The 16,677-nt window shown below is 46.2% G+C and overlaps 1 protein-coding gene across 2 annotated transcripts in view; it reads right to left on the bottom strand.

Annotated features, from left to right (window-relative positions):
* bmpr1ba (bone morphogenetic protein receptor, type IBa) overlaps positions 1 to 16,677 on the bottom strand; it is a 134,439-nt gene that overhangs the window by 49,223 nt on the left and 68,539 nt on the right. The gene's annotated exons all lie outside the window — the stretch shown is intronic.

The following is a 16,677-nucleotide window of genomic DNA, read 5'->3' on the forward strand; positions in this document are numbered from 1 at the left end:
AGGGCCAGCCCCCTCTTCCCTCCCCGGACTCCTTGTGGATAAGACAACAAAGCGGCAGCTGATCGCTCCTGGCCTGGCTGGAACGCCCACCACTAACCCTGCTCCTCTGCCTGCTCCTCTCACACCTCCCTGAGCTTCTGTTGCCCATGGAGAAGGTCAGGGGTTGGGGAGAGGAACAAGGGAGAGGAGGGGGAAGATAGTAAGGGCAAGAGAGGGGTGAGGACATTATCGTCCTCTCAAAACAAGCAGAGGACCTGCCAGTGAGAATCTCTGGCACCCACAGTTAAGTAGTGAAGCAAATGAACAGGAGGAGATCTCAGTGGAAAAACAAATGGGATCCTCTGTCTCTGTGGTTGATACCAGTTTGGCTCGGCATTATTTTCCCCCTCCAAATTATGCTGTGTTTCATCAATATGTGCATATAATTTTTCAAAACATAACACTACATCAGTCTACAAACTAAATTATTGAATTCAAGACAACTGACACACACAAATATTGTACATAACAGTATGCATAAACCATTGATTCAATCAACGTCCTACATTAATACATGACCTTTTAGAGAGATTTACTATAAGGGAAGACATCTGTATGTGCTGCTACCAGTGTTGCTACTACCAGTGTTGCTACTACCAGTGTTGCTACTACCAGTGTTGCTTCTACAGTGTTGCTTCTACAGTGTTGCTTCTACAGTGTTACTACTACCAGTGTTGCTACCACCAGTGTTGCTACCACCAGTGTTGCTACCACCAGTGTTGCTACCACCAGTGTTGCTACCACCAGTGTTGCTACTACCAGTGTTGCTACTACCAGTGTTGCTAGTGTTGCTACTACCAGTGTTGCTAGTGTTGCTACTACCAGTGTTGCTACTACCAGTGTTGCTACTACCAGTGTTGCTAGTGTTGCTACTACCAGTGTTGCTAGTGTTGCTACTACCAGTGTTGCTACTACAGTGTTGCTACTACAGTGTTGCTACACCAGTGTTGCTACTACCAGTGTTGCTACTACCAGTGTTGCTACTACCAGTGTTGCTACTACCAGTGTTGCTACTACAGTGTTGCTACACCAGTGTTGCTACACCAGTGTTGCTACACCAGTGTTGCTACTACCAGTGTTACTACCAGTGTTGCTACTACAGTGTTGCTACTACCAGTGTTGCTACTACCAGTGTTACTACTACCAGTGTTACTACTACAGTGTTACTACTACCAGTGTTACTACTACCAGTGTTACTACTACCAGTGTTACTACTACCAGTGTTGCTGGTGTTGCTACTACCAGTGTTGCTACTACCAGTGTTGCTACTACCAGTGTTGCTACTACCAGTGTTGCTACTACCAGTGTTGCTACTCCAGTGTTGCTACTCCAGTGTTCCTACTACCAGTGTTCCTACTACCAGTGTTGCTACTACCAGTGTTGCTACTACAGTGTTGCTACTACAGTGTTGCTACTACAGTGTTGCTACTACAGTGTTGCTACACCAGTGTTGCTACTACAGTGTTGCTACTACAGTGTTGCTACACCAGTGTTGCTACTACCAGTGTTGCTACTACAGTGTTGCTACACCAGTGTTGCTACACCAGTGTTGCTACACCAGTGTTGCTACTACCAGTGTTGCTACTACCAGTGTTACTACCAGTGTTGCTACTACAGTGTTGCTACTACCAGTGTTACTACTACCAGTGTTACTACTACAGTGTTACTACTACCAGTGTTACTACTACCAGTGTTACTACTACCAGTGTTGCTGGTGTTGCTACTACCAGTGTTGCTACTACCAGTGTTGCTACTACCAGTGTTGCTACTACCAGTGTTGCTACTACCAGTGTTGCTACTCCAGTGTTGCTACTCCAGTGTTGCTACTCCAGTGTTCCTACTACCAGTGTTCCTACTACCAGTGTTGCTACTACCAGTGTTGCTACTACAGTGTTGCTACTACAGTGTTGCTACTACAGTGTTGCTACTACAGTGTTGCTACACCAGTGTTGCTACTACAGTGTTGCTACTACAGTGTTGCTACACCAGTGTTGCTACACCAGTGTTACTACTACAGTGTTGCTACTACCAGTGTTGCTACTACCAGTGTTGCTACACCAGTGTTGCTACACCAGTGTTGCTACTACAGTGTTACTACCAGTGTTGCTACTACCAGTGTTGCTACTACCAGTGTTGCTACTACCAGTGTTGCTACTACCAGTGTTGCTACTACCAGTGTTGCTACTACCAGTGTTGCTACTACAGTGTTCCTACTACCAGTGTTGCTACTACCAGTGTTGCTACTACCAGTGTTGCTACTACCAGTGTTGCTACTACAGTGTTGCTACACCAGTGTTGCTACACCAGTGTTGCTACACCAGTGTTACTACCAGTGTTACTACTACAGTGTTGCTACTACAGTGTTGCTACTACAGTGTTGCTACTACCAGTGTTGCTACACCAGTGTTGCTACTACAGTGTTGCTACACCAGTGTTGCTACTACAGTGTTACTACCAGTGTTGCTACACCAGTGTTGCTACTACCAGTGTTACTACTACAGTGTTGCTACTACCAGTGTTGCGACTACCAGTGTTGCGACTACCAGTGTTGCGACTACCAGTGTTGCGACTACAGTGTTGCGACTACAGTGTTGCTACTACAGTGTTGCTACCACAGTGTTGCTACCACAGTGTTACTACTACAGTGTTACTACTACCAGTGTTACTACCAGTGTTACTACCAGTGTTACTACCAGTGTTACTACACCAGTGTTACTACTACAGTGTTACTACTACAGTGTTACTACTACAGTGTTGCTACTACCAGTGTTGTTACTACCAGTGTTGTTACTACCAGTGTTGCTACTACCAGTGTTGCTACTACAGTGTTACTACTAGTGTTGCTACTACCAGTGTTGCTACTACAAGTGTTGCTACTACAAGTGTTGCTACTACAAGTGTTGCTACACCAGTGTTGCTACACCAGTGTTGCTACACCAGTGTTGCTACACCAGTGTTGCTACTACAGTGTTACTACTACCAGTGTTACTACTACAGTGTTACTACTACCAGTGTTACTACTACCAGTGTTACTACTACCAGTGTTACTACTACCAGTGTTACTACTACAGTGTTGCTAGTGTTGCTACTACCAGTGTTGCTACTACCAGTGTTGCTACTACCAGTGTTGCTACTACCAGTGTTGCTACTCCAGTGTTGCTACTACCAGTGTTGCTACTACCAGTGTTGCTACTACCAGTGTTGCTACTACCAGTGTTGCTACTACAGTGTTGCTACTACAGTGTTGCTACACCAGTGTTGCTACACCAGTGTTGCTACACCAGTGTTGCTACCAGTGTTGCTACACCAGCGTTGTTACCAGTGTTACTACTACAGTGTTGCTACTACAGTGTTGCTACTACCAGTGTTGCTACACCAGTGTTGCTACTACAGTGTTACTACCAGTGTTGCTACACCAGTGTTGCTACTACCAGTGTTGCTACTACCAGTGTTGCTACTACCAGTGTTGCTACTACCAGTGTTGCGACTACCAGTGTTGCGACTACAGTGTTGCGACTACAGTGTTGCTACTACAGTGTTGCTACTACAGTGTTGCTACCACAGTGTTACTACTACAGTGTTACTACCAGTGTTACTACTACAGTGTTACTACTACAGTGTTACTACTACCAGTGTTGTTACTACCAGTGTTGCTACTACCAGTGTTGCTACTACCAGTGTTGCTACTACCAGTGTTGCTACTACCAGTGTTGCTACTACCAGTGTTGCTACTACCAGTGTTGCTACTACAGTGTTACTACTACAGTGTTACTACCAGTGTTACTACTACAGTGTTACTACCAGTGTGTTGGCAGGAAGACCCTAACCTTAAATCATTAGTGGGGAAAAATGTCCAAACTGATCCTAGATCAGCTCCAGCAGCACAGGATTGGTCCCTGGTTGAAACAGCAGGTTACACATGAAGAAACATTCAGAGTAGTTAGAACTGAGATGACATCATCTCTGCCAAAAGCATTTCCATTAATTAAGAGATGGAGTGAGACAGTAACAAGCCATTTCCTTTTCCCTGTAAGGCCTTTACCACACAGCTACAAACGACCTCGCCCCCTCTGACACACACTCACGCACGCCCTGACTGTGAGCTGTGTGTGTGTGTGTGTGTGTGTGTGTGTGTGGCAGCATACTAGCGCCCCTGTGTTGTGTGTGTGTGCAGACGTGCAAATGTATGCACATGCATGCCTGTGGATCTGAGGGAGTATTCTGTGAAGGCTGTTATGGCGTCAACTGTTACTTTAGACCTCGCCGTCTCCGACGAGAGCCAAGTGAGGGAAGGAAGCCAAGAGAGGCACAAAGCACACCAACAGGCACCCAAACTGCCCATCAGTACAAAACAAAACAACAAAAGCAATTCACAAAAGAGGAGGACATCACAGACACCCAGATGTCTAGTGAACTCTCGTTTCTCCTCTATCCCTGTCTAGATTTGTTTTTCCGTTCATTACACGACCAGACTTCTGTTCTTTTCACTCGTTGGTCATTAGCAGCTAACAAATGGGCACCCTCTTTCTAAATTACTCAACCAATAAACAGTCCCGCCCTCCCCTCTTCTCCGTACCCCTCTACCCTACTTTGGGTCCCCTAAACTCACTCCCCAACACACCCTGTTCTCTCCACTCAACCGAAGTGTAACTTCCAGCATGTCCAGCCCCAGAAAAGATTCTACAAACTGAGATTTCCTCCTTTTCACCAGTTAGTGGAACAACATAATTGTGTGTTAGTACACGTGTAAACTTCAAGCTGTGTGTGTGGCTGTGTGTGCGGCTGTGTGTGTACGTTTGTGTGTTATTGCGCGTGTAAACTTCAAGCTGTGTGTGTGGCTGTGTGTGTACGTTTGTGTGTTAGTACGCGTGTAAACTTTAAGCTGTGTGTGTGGCTGTGTGTGTAAACTTCAAGCTGTGTGTGGCTGTGTGTGTGGCTGTGTGTATGTTTGTGTTAGTGCATGTGTAAACGTCAAGCTGTGTGTGTGGCTGTGTGTGTGAGAGTGACTGTCTGTGTGACTGTGTGTGTGGGTGCCTGCGGCTGTGTGTGTGGCTGTGTGTGTGTGAGACTGTGACTGTGTGTGCCTGCGACTGTGTGGGTGCCTGCGCCTGTGTGGGTGCCTGCGCCTGTGTGGGTGCCTGCGGCTGTGTGGGTGCCTGCGGCTGTGTGGGTGCCTGGGTGTGCCTGCGGCTGTGTGGGTGCCTGCGGCTGTGTGGGTGCCGGAAGAGGTGCGCAACTGATTTGTGGTCTCACTTTGGCAGTGTGGCTACCAGCGGTGATTTGTGGTCTCACTTTGGCAGTGTGGCTACCAGCGGTGATTTGTGGTCTCACTTTGGCAGTGTGGCTGTCAGCGGTGATTTGTGGTCTCACTTTGGCAGTGTGGCTGTCAGCGGTGATTTGCTCGAGGCGCAGGATTACATGTGAGGAGGAGGACCTCTTTTTCAAAACGCTGGGACACTATGTACCCGCCTCGCCCTCACACACTGTCCCTCTGAAGTGCTGGGGCATCCATCAAGGGCCCAGCATGAGGGCAGACGGGCTGAAAGGGCCCAGCAGAGGGGTTGGGGGAGGAGAGGAGGAGGAGTGGAAGGGCTGGAGGAGGGGGAGGAGGGGACTTTTGTCTCTGCTAGCTTAATAAACTCCAACTCTACTCTCTAGACTCATCTGCTTTCCAATGGCTCCTGGACTACTGCTGTCTGGCAGCACTGATGGATTTTCCCCTCTTGAGAAAGCTGGCACTTGTTTCTCCCATTAATATGCTAATGCTATTTAACCCACATTAAAGGGTCCCGTGTTGAGTTCTGTGCTCCACCACGGGCTGCTAGTGGAATTTAAAAGACCTTCATTGTGTGGCATTACATAACTTTCTGTGCTGTTGTGTTTGAAATTCAAAGTTGTTCAAATTGGTTATGGATCAGCCAAAGCATTTAATACTGATGTTGGGCTAAATCTTTCCCCTTATCACAACAATGATCTGATCTTTCCCCTTATCACAACACTGATCTGTGTCATGATAAGGGGAAAGATCAGGTAAGATCAGGAGCGAAAGAGACCACAAGAAGCAAACGGGGAGTAGAAGGTATCCGAGAGAGAACACAAAACTATACACAAGCTCTGTCTTTCCCCTGCCTTTTCTGATCTGTCCTCTCCATCTTAATTGCATTCCATCAGTTCAGAGCTGGCCGCGGCGGACATTGCAGGTTTGATATGAAGGAAATACTTTCTTGGGAGTTAATCCCTATGGGGCCCTGGTCAAAAGGGCACTTGGTCAAAAGTAGTGAACTATATAGGGAATAGGGTGATATTTCTGGATGCAACCTAAAGCAGACACCCCAGAGGAGTAATAGGAGGAGGACTGCCTAATAACTCAAACATCTCCCTTTCTTTGAAAAAGGCAAAACAAACAAACGGCTGGATAGGGTTAGGGAGGGCATTCCACAGAGGAACCCATGCTGCAGACCACACACAGAAATCAGGGATGCAAACTGGTGAGGACCCAAAAAGGTGACATTTTTTTCACAGAAACAAAAAATCTGTGTTTAGTGCAAGAAGAAATGTATATTTTCAGAGAATAACATAGGGTACAACAACAAAAAAGTGTTGTTTTTCCAGGTTTTGTAAAATCTGGTTTTTCAAACTCAAAATCACACGTAAAAAAAAAAGAAACGTTTGCTAATTTATTAAACATAGAAAAACCGAAATATCACATTTACATAAGTATTCAGACCCTTTACTCACTACTTTGTTGAAGCACCTTTGACAGTGATTACAGCCTCGAGTATTCTTGGGTATGACGCTACAAGCTTGGCACACCTGTATTTGGGGAGTTTCTCCGATTCTTCTCTGCAGATCCTCTCAACCTGTCAGGTTAGATGGGGAGCGTCGCTGCACAACTATTTCAGGTCTCTCCAGAGATATTAGATCGAGTTCAAGTCCGGGCTCTGGCTGGGCCATTCAATGACATTGAGATTTGTCCCAAAGCCACTCCTGCATTGTCTTGGCTGTGTGCTTTAGGTCGTTGTTCTGATGGAAGGTGAATCTTCGCCCCAGTCTGAGGTCCTGAGTGCTCAAGAGCAGGTTTTCATCAAGGATTTCAATTTACTATGCTCAGTTCATCTTTCCCTCGATCCTGACTAGTCTCCCAGTCCCTGCCACTGAAAAACATAAACACATGCTGCCACCACCATGCTTCACTGTAGGGATGGTGCCAGGTTTCCTCCAGAAGTGTTCAATCCTGGCTTCATCAGCTCAGAGAATGTTGTTTCTCGTGATCTGAATCATTTACGTGCCTTTTGGCAAACTCCAAGCGGGCTGTCATGTGCCTTTTACTGAGGAGTGGCTTCCGTCTGGCCACTCTACCATAAAGGCCTGATTGGTGGAGTGCTGCAGAGACGGTTGTCCCATCTCCACAAAGGAATTCCGCCAGAGTAACCGTTGGGTTCTTGGTCACCTCTCTGACCAAGGCCTTTCTCCCCGATTGCTCAGTTTCGTTGGATGGCCAGTTCTAGGAAGAGTCTTGATGGTTCCAAACTTCTTCCATTTAAGAACGATGGAGGCCACTGTGTTCTTGGGGACCTTCAATGCCACAGAAATGTTTTTGTATCCTTCCCTAGATCTGTGCCTCGACACAATCCTGTCTCGGAGCTCTACGGTCAATTCCTTCGACCTCATGGCTTGGTTTTTGCTCTGACATGCACTGTCAACTATGGGACCTTATGTAGACAGGTGTGTGCCTTTCCAAATCATATCCAATCAATTGAATTTATCACAGGTGGCCTCAATTTTCAGTCTCACAGCAAAGGGTCTGAATACTTAACCCTTGTGTAGTCTTAACATTCTGTATAGTCCCCTTCCTTGTCCCAAGGGTAAAAAAATTACCCGCCTTCACTAAACCCCTAAAATAAAGCAGCTTAATTGAATTTTAAATCCCAAATATATTTTGATGAAGAAACAACTGGTCAGGTTTATTATTATTGCTGAAGGTACTGCATAGTTGTAAGCATTTTTAGCAAGAGATAGCACTTGCATAGCCTAAGAAAGCAGCAGAAATGTGCAGAAAGTAGTTTTGAATGCATTTTATTGAAGGGAAACAATAACTTTTTTGCCAACATTTTGATATATTCAATGAGGAATTCAACTACAAAATACTAGTCTTCTCCCATTTTTTGAACCATTGCCCCCACCCACAAGGTGTATAAATAACAATAAAGATACAAAACAAAAATGTGAAGAATATAAATCAAATCAACTCTAATTAGCACATGTAGGACAGTATGCAAGTGTGTGCATGGAGATGTGTGCATGCAGATGTATTTCTCACATGTGCAGCACATAGTATTTGTTTTACAGTCCTTCATTGGGGGGCAGAATTGGCATCTCCTCCTCTTGCCTGCCCCAGCCTCAGGTGGACCAGGACAAGATTCAGCCCCCGAACAGCTTTCACAAGCGCTGCAGAGGCCGCTGTGTGGGGGAGGCGCTCTATTCTTTGAATGTGTGGGGTTACAAGTACCTTTCCCAGCTGCTCCAGGAACACCCTCCTCTTGTTCCACTTATCAGGCATCCACGTAGGGTTGATCTTGTTCCATATCACGAAGGCGTTGTATGAGGACACATCAATGAAGTTATGGATGATGACCAGGGGCCAGCGGGCAGTCATCCTCCTGTAGCTGTAAGTTCCAATCACCAGGTTGTCCACGCCTCCTTTGTTGTGGTTGTAGTCCAGGATGATGGCTGGTTTCCTGTCCTCACGATCACTGATCTCAGCTGTTTTGTGCAGTGTGCTCAGGAGGACCACATTCTTGTTCCTCTTTGGGAGATAAGAAACTAGAGCGTTGGTGGGGGAGAAGGCAAACTTTGATGAGAAGGCCTCCCTCCCCCTTGTTGTGAGGAGTCCAGGGGGAGCTCAGGCTTGTTCTTTCTAACTGTGCCAACCATGGTGATCTTTCTCTTCAGGAGCTGCTGGCTGAGTTCATAAGAGGTGAAGAAATTGTCACATGTGACATTGTGCCTCCTCAGTTTGTCACATCAAGCACAACCCGCATCCCCTGGTTCTTCTCCAGGCCTCCAGTGGTCGGCTTCCCTGTGTAGACTTGCATCTTCCAAGCGTAGCTGGATTGTGCCACCCATATCTGACAGCGACCTTTTGATAAAATATTACTAATCAGTAATTGGTATCAGTGTCACAGAAAACAATCACATAAAATCAATGATTTTACAGCAATAGACAATAAAATGAACAGTGAAAATCACTTACATTACAGATATGAAAATAAAAATGTACCTCTGAATGGAACAAGTTGCTCATCCACGGTTACTTCAGGCCCAGGGTTCTAGAGGTATGGCCTCATCCACTGTTACTTCAGGCCCAGGGTTCTAGAGGTATGGCCTCATCCACGGTTACTTCAGGCCCAGGGTTCTAGAGGTATGGCCTCATCCACAGTTACTTCAGGCCCAGGGTTCTAGAGGTATGGCCTCATCCACGGTTACTTCAGGCCCAGGGTTCTAGAGGTATGGCCTCATCCACTGTTACTTCAGGCCCAGGGTTCTAGAGGTATGGCCTCATCCACGGTTACTTCAGGCCCAGGGTTCTAGAGGTATGGCCTCATCCACAGTTACTTCAGGCCCAGGGTTCTAGAGGTATGGCCTCATCCACGGTTACTTCAGGCCCAGGGTTCTAGAGGTATGGCCTCATCCACGGTTACTTCAGGCCCAGGGTTCTAGAGGTATGGCCTCATCCACTGTTACTTCAGGCCCAGGGTTCTAGAGGTATGGCCTCATCCACGGTTACTTCAGGCCCAGGGTTCTAGAGGTATGGCAGACGCTCCACCCACTTCTCCCAGACCTCTCTTATGGTTGCCAGTTTGTCTCTCACAAGTCTTGCAGGTCTTGACTCATGGTTATCAAATCGTAGCATTCTTTACAAAGTGTGAAAGACTTTCAGTGGCACGGAAAATCGCCCTTCCACTCTCTGCATCCCAGAGACTACACGTAGCCTCACCTCGGGACTTATACACACCCACTAAGATTAGCAGCCCTATGTAGGCACGCAGGTCAATCTCATACATCCTTTTCCAGTTGTCTCCATATTTACGGAAACCCTCCACATTAGTCATCTCCAGGATGATTTTTTCGATGGCTGGTGTGATGAACATGTAGAATGTTGAGGTGATGTCCTGGGCATGGGCAACTGCATGTCTTGTGGGCCCTGGGGTCATCCTTCTGACATTGTGTGTTGCCATCCTGCCCTGGTTGTCATATGGTGACAAGGACCATGTTATTTTGCTGTTCTTTGACAAAAACGTATCTTCCAGCTTGGAGGATTTCTTCATCTGAAGATTATGCAACGTGCTCTGGGTTGTATTCTTCCCCATCCTCTTCTTCAGATACCTCCTCCTCTTCTAAATCATTGCTCTCTTGTTTTAATTTTCTCTGTGAACCTGAGCCATGTGTGGGGTCGTAGAGGGGAGATGCTGCATATACACAAGAAAGTTTTGTCTGAGTTCAATCAGTAGCACACAATCTCAATTTCTCAGTGTGTGTGTGTGTGTGTGTGTGTGTGTGTGTCTTTTCTAACTGCCGAGTCAAAAATTACCCTAAGACAATCTTTGTACCCTGGTGGTGTACAGCTTTCATGGAAATATGAACAAAGGCAACGTTTCCCTTTTTCTAATTTTGGGGTCACTCTAGGAAAAGTCATCAAGTTGAAAAAATATAATTTAGGGGTTTCTCTCTTCTGTTAAACATCGTGGCAGAAAATGTAGAAAAATTGAAGGGGCCTGAATACTTTCTGAATGCACTGTAAGCAGCGAGTGAGTTTCAAATTTGCCGAAGATAATTTTCACCATAAAAATGCCACCTTTATAATAAAAGCCTTACATGCATAATTGCATTTGTGGTCACTTTTGATAACGGTGTATTCCCGTTAAAGGAACATTTGCACTTATAGCCTACTTGTCACGATCGTTGTTTGAAGGATTGGAACAAGGCTTAGAGTGCATAGAGTTCCTCCGGACCGTGGATTAGATGAAACTCAAAGATGCGAACTCCGGCTACAAAACCTGACTCTATGGGGGAGGGTCCTGGTGGGCATCTAGCCTCGGTGGTGGCTCCGGACCACGGATCGTCGCCGGGGACTCCGGACCGCGGACCGTCGCCGGAGGCTCTGGACCGGGAACTGTCGCCGGAAGCTCTGGACTGGGGACCTGTCGCTGGAGGCCTGGCACAGGGCATACCGGGCTGTGGAGGCGCACTGGAGCGTAGAGCTGGCACAATGTGTGCTGGACAAATAACCTTCGCACGGCAAGTGCGGGGGGCTGGCACAGGACGCACTGGGCTGTGGAGGCGCACTGGAGACACGGTACGTAGAACCGGCACAGGACGTACTGGGCTGTGGAGGCACACTGGAGGTCTGGAGCGTAGAGCTGGCACAACAATTACTGGACAGATGACAACCTTTGCATGGCAAGTGCGGGGAGCTAGCACAGGACGTACTGGGCTGTGGAGGCGTACATCAGGGGCGAGTGCGGGGAGCAGGCACAGGACGTACCGGACTGGGGACATGTACTTCAGGGCAAGTGCGTAGAGCTGGTACAGGACGTGCAGGGCTGGGGAGGCGTACTGGAGACCTGGTGCGTGGGGCCGGCACAGTCTTCACCAGACGGCTAGCACACTCCTCAGGACGAGTACGGAAAGCTGACTCAGGTGGCATTAAACTGAGGACACGCTCCTTAGGGCGAATGTCGTGCCTCATGCGCCAAAACAACAGCTCTCTCATAACTCTCTCCTCCAATTTCCCCATCAACTCCTTAACTTTCTCTGATTCACACCCTTCACTCCCCTACAAGTTCACCTTCCTCTCCCAGACTGGCTCTGGTTCACACCTTGGCTCCTCCGACCACTCCGTGTGGACTTGCTCTGGTTCACACCTCGGCTCCGCCGATTACCCCGTGTGCCCCCCCCCCCCCCCCCCATTTTTGTTTTGAGGCTGCCTCTCGGGCTTCCATCGTGGCCACGAACCCTGGTGTCATCGTCGTTGCTCCCTCGCTGCTTCCGCCTGCTTCCATGGCAGGCTTTTGTCTCCTGCCATTATTTCCTCCCAAGTCCAGGATGTCCTCCACTCCTGGCTTTCCTCCCAGGCCCAGGATCCCTGCTCCTCCTGGGCACGCTGCTTGGTCCGTGGGTGGTGGGATCTTCTGTCACGATCGTTGTTTGAAGGATTGGACCAAGGCGCAGCGTGCATAGAGTTCCACATGTTTATTAGATGAATGTAGTGCTCGCAGGCAACTAGACATAGACAAGATCTCACAACAAACAGGTGGGAAAAGGCTGCCTAAATATGATCCCCAATCAGAGACAACGATAGACAGCTGTCTCTGTTTGGGAACCATACCAGGCCAACATAGAAATACAACAACTAGAGTACCCACCCTAGTCACACCCTGACCTAACCAAAATAGAGAATAAAAAGGCTCTATAAGGTCAGGGCGTGACACTACTACCATGTGTGCATTGCTGTGCTTATAATGTGAAGAAATAGCCTTATAGGAATGGATTTTTTTAGGGTGCATTACGGCCACAAACAGGAATCCCGCGTGAAATTCTAGGCATTATCAAGTGCTTGTCAAATTGTGAATGAGAGACTATTGGAGTGTGTACAGCCTGCGAAAAAAACTAAGCGGAGCTCATGCCTTTCAAGCAACTTCTTTCAAATCATCATTACAGTCTCATCATGCAGCCTTACAATGTATTAAACATCAAACATATAGCCTAATGTTTGTAGAACAACTAAAGTTACATAAATAACTAAATTAAGCATATAGGAGTACCTATTTCTTTGTTAACCGCTCAATACAGAATAGCCGCATGTGCGCACTCCCTCAAATCATTGAGAAAATATTTAGATTTTATTCTGCTGTGTTCAATTGTATTCTTCATACTGTAAAATAATGCCATGGAATTCTAAGCAAATCTTGTCTGCTAAATGAACTAGTGTAGCCCACAGCCATATGGCATAGCCACATCAGGACAACTCAGAGTATGCTATTCTGCTCTTCTGAAATAGACTACATTTTCTTCATATCATGCTTCTTTAGAACTGTCTAAAATAAATAATGGATTTATTGTGAAGGTGTAGGCTATTTTTACATGGATTTATTAGACTTTTTAAAATGGCTTGTAGGCTATGTGTGGAAGCCAGGAGATTAATTAACGGTCTATTACCGTGAGACAGACAGTTATTTGCTTGACAATCACCGGCCGACTAAACTTTGTGACCGCCACAGCCCTAGTCCTTCGTAACTCATTGTCGGAGAGGAAGGAAAACGCTCAGTGATTTCACCAAACATTTAGAGTTTAATGGCTGTGATAGGAGAAAACTGAGGATGGATGAACAACGTTGTAGTTACAACACAATACTAAGAGTACTACACAGAGTGAAAAGAAAGCCTGTACAGAATAAAACTATTCCAAAACATGCATCATGTTTGCAATAAGGCACTAAAGTAAAACTGAAATTAACTTTATGTGCCGAATACAAAACATTATTTTCAAGCTTGGTGGTGGCTGCATCATGTTATGGGTATGCTTCTCATCGGCAAGGACTAGGGAGTTTTCTTTAGGTTAAAAAGTAATGGAATTGAGCTACGCACAGGCAAAGTCCTAGAGGAAAAACTTGGTTCGGTCTGCTTTCCACCAGACACTGGGAGACAAATTCACCTTTCAGCAGGACAATAACCTAAAACACAAGGCCAAATCTACACTGGAGTTGCTTACCAAGAGGATATTGAATGTTCCTGTGGCATAGTTACAGATTTGAGTGTGCTTTAAAATCTATGGCAAGACTCTTTGGCTGTCTAGCAATGATCAACAACCAGCTTGAAGAATTTTTCAAAGAGTAATGTGCAAATATTGTACAATCCAGGTGTCCAAAACTCTTAGAGACTTACACAGAAAGCCAAAAGGTGATTCTAACATGTATTGACTTGGGTGTGAATACTTCTGTAAATGAGATGAGATATTTATATAATTCCTTTTTAATACATTTGCAAAAAATTCTAAAAACATGTTTTCACATCATAATGGGATATTGTTTGTAGATGGGTGAGAATTAGTTTTATATTGAATCCATTTTGAATTCAAGATGTAACACAGTGTGGAATAAGTCAAGCAGTATGAAAAATGTCTGAAGGCGCTGACATTTCGTTACAAATATGAAATGTAGTGTATGTGTATTTGAGAGAGATGGAGAGAAAAGAGTGAGTTAATGATAGAGAGGGGGAGATATGTGTTCGAGAGAGAGGGGAGAAAAAAGTGAGTTTGATTGTGTGGAAAGAGGAAGTGTGAGGGAGAACGACTAAACGAGAGAAAGGAGGAGAGAGGGAGATTGTGGCGTGGTGGAGAGGAGGAGAGAGGGAGATTGTGGCGTGGTGGAGAGGAGGAGAGAGGGAGATTGTGACGTGGTGGAGAGGAGGAGAGAGGGAGATTGTGACGTGGTGGAGAGGAGGAGAGAGGGAGATTGTGGCGTGGTGGAGAGGAGGAGAGAGGGAGATTGTGGCGTGGTGGAGAGGAGGAGAGAGGGAGATTGTGGCGTGGTGGAGAGGAGGAGAGAGGTAAAGGAGGGTGCCAGTAAGCAGTAGGGAACTAATTAAGGGCTGTGTTGACGGCCAAGCAGAGCACAGCATTGACCTACAAACCCTCACTAACCCCCACACCTGCCTGAACACATTAGGCTGGAAAGGCCTAGACCTGAACTCAGAACTAAACTTGGACCCAGACCCAGTTAGAAGATCAGGAGGAAGGGGTGGTTAAATTAGAAACAGTTATAAGAGACGACATATACAGTGATGTCTGAAATTATTGACGCCCCAAAAATTGGGGAAACTACATTATTATATAATCATACAATTGCTCGGTGAAAGCTATTTTGTTTAACAAGTAATGTTTTTCTGGACACCCCTAAAGATTGTCCTAAATAAAAGTAGTAAAAAGTTTAGTATTTGGTCTCACATTCCTAGCACCAATGTCTACATCAAGATAGTGACTCTACACATTTGTTGGATGCATTTGCTGTTTGTTTTGGTTGTGTTTCAGATGATTTTGTGCCCAATACAAATGAAATGGTAAATAATATATGGTGTCACTTTGGAGTCACTTTTGTTGTAAATAAGAATAGAATATGTTTCTAAACACTTCTACATTAATGTGGATGCTGCCATGATTACGGATAATCCTGAATGAATCGTGAATAATGATGAGTGAGAAAGTTAGAGGGTCAAAGATCATAAGCCCAAGACATGATAAGCTTCCCTGTTAATGTCTTGGGGGTATGATCTTTGACCCTCTGTAACTTGATGTAGTCATTGTGTGCTAGGAATATTGTAACAAATACTGAACTTTTGACTACTTTATTTATAAGAATATTTATATTTGTCAATCATTTTGACCACTACCTTTTTGAGAAAAAAGTATTACTTATTCTCTGAGCAATTGTGTTAGTATAAAATATATATATATTTGATCAATATATACAATATTACAATATAGCTCAGTATTTGTATTATTATTCACTCCAGCTAACAGCTCGTCCACTGTCACCACTTCCTCCTACTGCACAAAGATGGTCGATGCACGTTTCATCCTTCTACCACACGTCCCAACATCACATTGGCTCCGCTCCTTCCGAGGCCTGCCCCAGGGAGTTTACCCCAGCCCCCAGCCAGTCTAGGGCAAGCAGCCCCTTGTTTCTGTTCCTGAGTGAGGGCAGCCATCCACAGCGGCCCACATCACGGGCTTTGACAGTAACGAGGGGTGAGGGTGGGGGGTGGGGGGGGTGTTGGACGGGCAGTGGAGGGGCGTCAGGGTTCACCACGGGTGAGTGGCGCAGCGGGGCACAGCGTCAGGAGTTGATACATTCACGCTGCATAAAGAAAGAGATTACAGAGACTGCAGCGCTAACAAGAACCATCACAACAGAGTGGCGCCACCTGTCTCCCCATTCCAATTAGGAGCCCCCGAAACAAGGTGCCAATTACACAGAAAGGGGGAATAATGAAATTAGAATGAAAGAGGGGACAAGGGAGGGGAGGAGGAAGCAGAGGGAAAATGTGTGCAAGAGAGAGAGAGAGAGAGTGAGAGCCCACTGGGCACACATTGGTTGAATCAATGTGGAATAGACGTCTGTGCCCAGTGGGAAGGAGAATGAGTGCAAGAGAGAGCGAGAGAGATATGGCGAGGGGGGAAATAGACAGGAGGGAGAAAGAGGCTGAAAATGAAGAAGAAACAAACTCACAGGTCACCATTTGGCCATAGAGCCAACATTAGCTAACCAATCAAATGGTGGCCAGCTCCTTCTGAGGCCACAGCTCTAGTGAATGGAGGAGGGGATGAAAGATATGGGGCATAGGAGGGGCAGTGGAGGGTTCATGGGAGACGCCATTACATAAAAAGCAGATGTATCAGATGAGCTGCCAGGTTGGGTGGCAGGATGGACCAACACCATTTACTGTGTCGGGGTCAGAGGTCACCTGCCTACTGATGAGAACTAAGATACTTAGAAAGGGAGGGAGTACGACTCAACCAAAAAGATTGGCATTTGCTGTGTGCAATTCAAAATGATATTAGCTTACAAGCCGCTCTCGATCC

Source organism: Salmo trutta, chromosome 27, assembly GCF_901001165.1.
Source record: "Salmo trutta chromosome 27, fSalTru1.1, whole genome shotgun sequence".
Lineage (NCBI taxonomy): Eukaryota > Metazoa > Chordata > Actinopteri > Salmoniformes > Salmonidae > Salmo > Salmo trutta.